Here is a 6,034-nt window from a genome sequence, read left to right on the forward strand (position 1 = left end):
CCTGGTCGGGATGTGGTGGGTGTGTGAGTGTGTGTAGGAGGCGGCCATGCCAGAGAGACGCTTTTGCTACATCATTTGCTGTTGCTGGGCCAAAGCAGTGTAGGCCAGATTTCATTTGCATTCATTTTATTCCCATATGTCAGGGTTTGAGGTCCTATTCTCCATCGTGATATAGCATCAACTTCCTGGGGCATGATACTGCTGAACAAGAAATCAAACTCACTCATGTGACCTCATTCAAACCATTATGCATATGTCCAGGAATGAGGCCCAGAGAAGAGAAAGGGTTTGCCCAAAGTCACACAGCAAACTGGTGGCCAGTGGGACCAGAATCCCAACAGTGAAAGTCCTTTGGGACAGTTATGAAGTCTGAGTCCAGGATTTTCTCAGCCTTGGCTCCTGTACAAGGGGTAACCTCCTTGGCTGCCACACCCCGGGACCCTCCAATGACACAAGAACAAGAACATAGAGGAGGAACTCTGAGGTAGCCTCAGCTGGAAAAATAGGCCAAGTGACTCTGGGTCAGGAATTAAATGTTAGGTTTCTAGCATTTCTACTCTAGCTTTCCATTTTTCTCTTCCCATCACTCCTGAGGCACTATCACCTAGTGGTGATATATAGCAAGGGCTGTCTAATCAGAGACCTGGCTTTGCTTCTTACTAGCTCTATAGTTTGAGGAAAGATGTTTAATCTCCTGAGGCTTCTGTTTCTTCATCTGTAAAATGGGGAGACTAACAGTCCCTTTCTTCACATGCCACAAGATCAAACAAAATAATGTGAATAAAAATACTCAACGACAAGCCCAATAGATGTAAGTGCTTAGTAAATGGGACCAGTTACTAATAAACCAGTGTTGCAGTTGCACAGGTCTAATTATTTGCATTTTATAGGTGAGAAAACTGAGGCCCAAGGAAGCTTAATGGCATGCCCAAGGAAGTGCAGCTTGCTACCCACAGGAGCAATGTAGGGTCCAATGACGGGTGTGCCTAAAATTCAGGAGCCCAAGCTGCTGGCCTTCACCTTCTCGGCAAGGTCATTCCCTTGTAGCCTCAGAATCTTTCTCTGTAAAGAACAGGGAAGTCCCCACCCTGCTTCTGTCATAGGTCTCTCCTGAGGCACGGGAAAGCGTTCTGTAGTGTTTCCCATGGAGAGGGGAGGAATTGGCATGTCTGAGCTGAGGCTGAGCCCATTCTCTGCCTCCCCACCCTCTGCTTCTCCAGCCTGAACCTCATCAAGAACTTTCAGGAACCCCCTCCCGGTGCCTTGAAGGGAGTGCCCTGCAATTTGCTGAATCAGGGAGCCTCATGAGTCATGGAAAGCCGGTGATGGAAATGTGGCTGGTTCTTCCTTGATGCCAGTGATGGCCACCATCATCGTCCCTACTACTACTTGAGTGACTACTCTGTGTCAGGCCCTTTACTTACATGATGAGCAATCCTCACCGTCACCCTATAACATTATAATAGCCTCGTGTTACAGATGAGAATACTGAAGCTCAGAGAGGTGAAGTAACTGGTCAAAGGACACACAGCTAATAAAAGCAAAGCTTGGAGTCAGGTTTTCTTGACTGCAAATTCTTTGTTCTGCACCATGCTTGTGGTGGGTTTATGGGGGTAGGAAAAGCATATCCTAACGTAGGTGTTATTGTACTGGAGAGGAGAGGTAGAGCACCACTTACACACTGTGGAATCTTGGCCCAGTTGGGGAGAATGTTTGCAAAGATGGCTGCAGCAATGTCTCCCCTCCTGTATGGATGCCCCTTTGCAATGTGACTTTGTCACTCCTCCTGTTGAGAGGTGGAGTCTGTTTCTCCACCTCTTTGAATCTGGGCTGTCCTTGGGTTTGCTTTAACCAATAGAATGCAGTGGAAGTGACAGAGTGCAGCTTCCAGGTCTGGGCCTCACAAAGCCTTGGAGTTTCCGTTCTCACCCCCGTGGAATGTCATACCACAGTGTGAAAGAGCCCCGGCTAGTCTCCCTAAAGATGAGAGACTGTATCAAGAGAAAGGCCCACCCGACAACCAGAATCAACTATTGACTTGTGAGTTAGCCCCTAGCCGACCTGCCAGGCCCCAAGTAATAGCAGCAAAAGAAAGCCCCTCCCCACTGACCCAGCCCAAATTGTTGACCCACAGAGTCATAAGCAAACACAATGGTTATTGTTTTAAGCCACTATGTTTTTGTATGGCTGTGGTATGTTCTTTGACAATAGATAATGGATAAAGTGAGTGACTTAATTTCTCCCAGCCTCAGTTTCCTCATCTGTAAAATGGGGATAATGTTCATTCCATATTTGATAAACTCTGATTATAAAAAATAAATGAGATGAAGCTTGCAAATTGCAGAGTACTGAGTCTGGCACAGAGTTAGCAGCATCAGCACTGAGGGTCACCACTGGTGTGAGCAGCTCTGGTTAGGGCCCCTGAGGCAAGGCACAGGAGGTCAGCCCTTTGGTGGGGAGCAGGAACGTGTACACAGAGGACAGCCATGGGACAAGAGCATGAGGCAGAACTTACAGCACGGCCAGGCACGGTGGCTCACACCTGTAGTCCCATCAGTTCAGGAGGCTGAGGCGGGAAGATTGCTTGAGCCCAGGAGTTCAAAGTTATGGTGTGCTGTGATTGTATCACTCACTCCAGCCTGGGTGACAGTATGAGACTCTGTCTCTATTAAAAAAAATAAAAAGAACTTAGAGCAAGCCACACTAATGGAGCAGTGGTGGGCCACCCTGAGTTTGGCTGGAAACCCAGGATGGGGGATGTTTGAGCCAAGCCAATGCGACACCAAAATGTCATGAAGACCTTGAGGTTACATAGCCAAAATGAGGGTCCAGGAACTAAGGAATTGCAAAGGCAAAAGTATCTCCACAGGGTCTTTAAAGGTCAGCCCTGAATGCGCCCCACCCCTGCTGAACACCCTTCACCCTCAGGAGGACGTCTAGGCTCCTCCCCCAGGCCCTGCCCACCTGCCCTGTGCCCAGCCTCGCATTCTCACCACTCCCTCCCCATCACACCCCCATGTGCCTCCAGGCTGCCAGCTCCCGTGATGGACCCCATCCTCACCCACCTCCAGGTGTTTGCATATGCTGTGTCCCCTTTCTTGAATGCTCCCACCCACCCTTCCCCCACTTAACCTGGATGACACCTGCGTGTCTTTAAAAGCTCAGCTAAAGCGTCCTTTCGCTGGGGAGTACCCTTGATTCCCCGAGTCTGGGTTGGTCTCTCCTCCTTGAGCACCCATGGTACCCTGTCCTTCCCTGATCCCTGTCACGGTGACTACTCATTGCCAGAGCATGTTCTCTGGGAGGACAGGGACAGAGTTTGCTTTGCTCACCTCTGTAACCCCATCCCTTGAATCAGTGCCTAGGCACAGTAGGTGTTCATTAAATACTCATTCCTACAGTGTAAATGCTAAATAGGTAAATGAGTTGGCTGGGTCCTTTGAGAAAAAAATGACAACAACAAAAGGAAATCGGAGACTGGGAGAGGGTGTCACACAGGAGTTATGTTAGAATCAGGACTAGGGCCTGCCTTGCTGAAATGAGGCCCATTTTCCTATGCAGCTGGAGGTATGCCGCTGATGCAGGGAGGAGCCCTCTCGATAAGGAGTGTGGACTCAGGACATGTCTGAGTGTCCCAGGGCATAGAGCTGTCCAGGTAAAATGCCATGCTTCTCAGGGGCCTGGGAATTCTGCGTGTGGAGTGGGATGGCCTACAGGGGACATTCCCAATCTGTGACTCTTCTGGCTAGGGGACCCCCATTGAGTTTGGGGACTTAGTGACGACCTTGGGAAGTCCCAGGAGAGGCAATGGGTTGGTAGAGTTACTAATTTCTGTTCAAATTCCAAAATGTTACTGACTTAACACAACAGAATTTTGTAATGGAATCACACAACAGTCTAAGAGAGAGTTTCTGGCCAACACTCGGCTTTCCTCCATGTGGTGACTCAAGGACCCAGGTTTCTCCCGTGTTGTGGCCCCATCGACCCCTCGGACTTCAAAGTTTTCTGCTCACAACTGGTGGAAGGGAAAGATGCAGTGGGGAACTCACAATAGCTTCTCAAAAAACTGGGCTCCAAAATTGATACACAGGACATCCATTCACCTTCCATGGGTGGGAGTCAGTCCTCTAGCCCCAGGCAAGGGGGCCTGGGAATGGAGTCTTTGGTTAGGCAGCCATTTTCCCAGGATTAAGGCCACCTTGATAAGGGGACAGCGTGCATTTTTGGTGGACAAAGAGGCCCTCGAGTCAGACTTAAGCTCTCCAAACTCCCATTTCTTCATCTATAAAATGAGGGTAACAGTATTACCTCAGAAGATTCTTGGGACTCTTACTGAACCGGGATGAAACATAAAACCCTGGGCAGGCACAGAATAAATGCTTGTCAAATATTACCTTCCTAAACCACTCTTAGGTTTTTAATTAGTGGAAATGAGAGTTGTCCGAAGAGGGTGGTCAGAGAACAGCTGTGTCTTCTCATTCTTTCATTTGCCGCCTCTGCATTTTACACCTTTCTTTTTCCCCTTTCTACTCCCTTTCTGTTTTCCTCTCTTTCTTCTCTCTCCTGCCTTTGGTCCGGTTAAGCCTCAAGACTCTTCCTTCTTGCCTCCCAGAGCACACTCTTCCTCATCCCAACTACCCAGGCTGTAAAGCAGGTTAACCTCAGCTCAGAACCAGCCTCTCCATTAAAGAAACAGACATGTCACCAGGTAGAACTCCCTACCTTTGCAGCCATAAACCTCAAGCCAGACAGCTCTTGCCCTCAAGAGAGCACATGCCCACAAAACCTTCCAGAGAGGGGGTGCTCCACACCAGAGCTTCCCAACTTGCCCAGAGGATGGTAACAGTAACAGGTATTCAATGAACAGAAGATAAAGACATTTAACAAAACTCAGAGTTAAACAGCAGGGTTCTTTCCTGCAGCGCTTTGATTTTAACATTGCCTGTATACTAATGAACATTGCACCTCTCTCAGTGGAGCGATGATCCGTTGTTCCTCATTTCCCAAATGTGTTTGGCCATGAAACACTTCCTGTTGAGCATCTCCTGAGTCCATGAGTGATGAAATGCTCTTGAGAAATTTCAATTCAATAACGACTATCAAAGAACTGAGCTCATTTGGCTATGCAGGGGCAGGCTGGAGAGGAAAATTTAGCTGATAATTTATCTTTGTTTTTAAAACGAATTCCACCTCTTTTTAAGTTGCTATTATTGTTAGCCTTTAGAGGTGGCCTTTGGCAGGTTATATCATGTAATTTAAATATCAAGCTTCATTGAGCAGTTTGTCGCCATGTTCCAGCTGAGGACACTAAGATCAGAGAGATTCAAGAATCTGCTCAAGGTCACCGTGCAAGTGAGTAGTAGGACCGAAACCTGGGATGGCTGTGTTTTTCATTCACTCATTAAATATTTATCAGGTTCTTGTGATAAGCCAGGCATTTCTTTATACCTAGAGACTAATCTTCTTTACTGTTTTATTTCTCTGTTTTAGCCTCATTGGCTAGCTTATAAATATGTACAGACCTGTTTGGTTTAGACCAATGGTTTTTACCTGGGGAGATTGTGCCCCTCCAGAGGACATTTAGCAACATCTGCAGACATTTTTGGTTGTATGAATGGGTAGGTGCTATTGGTATCTAGTGGGCATAGGCCAGGGATGCTGCTAAACATCCTACAGTGCACAGGACAGCCCACACCAGACTACCAGCTCGCCCAAAATGTCAATAGTGATAACGTTACCACCCTCGGAGTGGAGGTTTTTCCAAGTTCTTGGCGTTCACGTAAGCCAAGCAAGTGACAGATTTTATTGAAAGCAAAGGTACACTCTCGGAAAGAGAGCAGGCAGGCTCGAAAGAAAGCAGCTGCACTGGAAGGAAGTGGTTTTAAATCTTTTCTAGTTTTATTAACTGAGGGGAGGAATATTCAAGGACAAGAGGTTGGCTTTTACTAAGAATTTGGGTAGTAATTCCTAGAATAGGGTTCCCTGCCATGTTCATACTTTATATGGTTGTCTCGGAACTGTCATGGTGATTTCA

This window comes from Propithecus coquereli, unplaced genomic scaffold (assembly GCF_000956105.1).
Source record: "Propithecus coquereli isolate 6110/MARCELLA unplaced genomic scaffold, Pcoq_1.0 Scaffold1, whole genome shotgun sequence".
Lineage (NCBI taxonomy): Eukaryota > Metazoa > Chordata > Mammalia > Primates > Indriidae > Propithecus > Propithecus coquereli.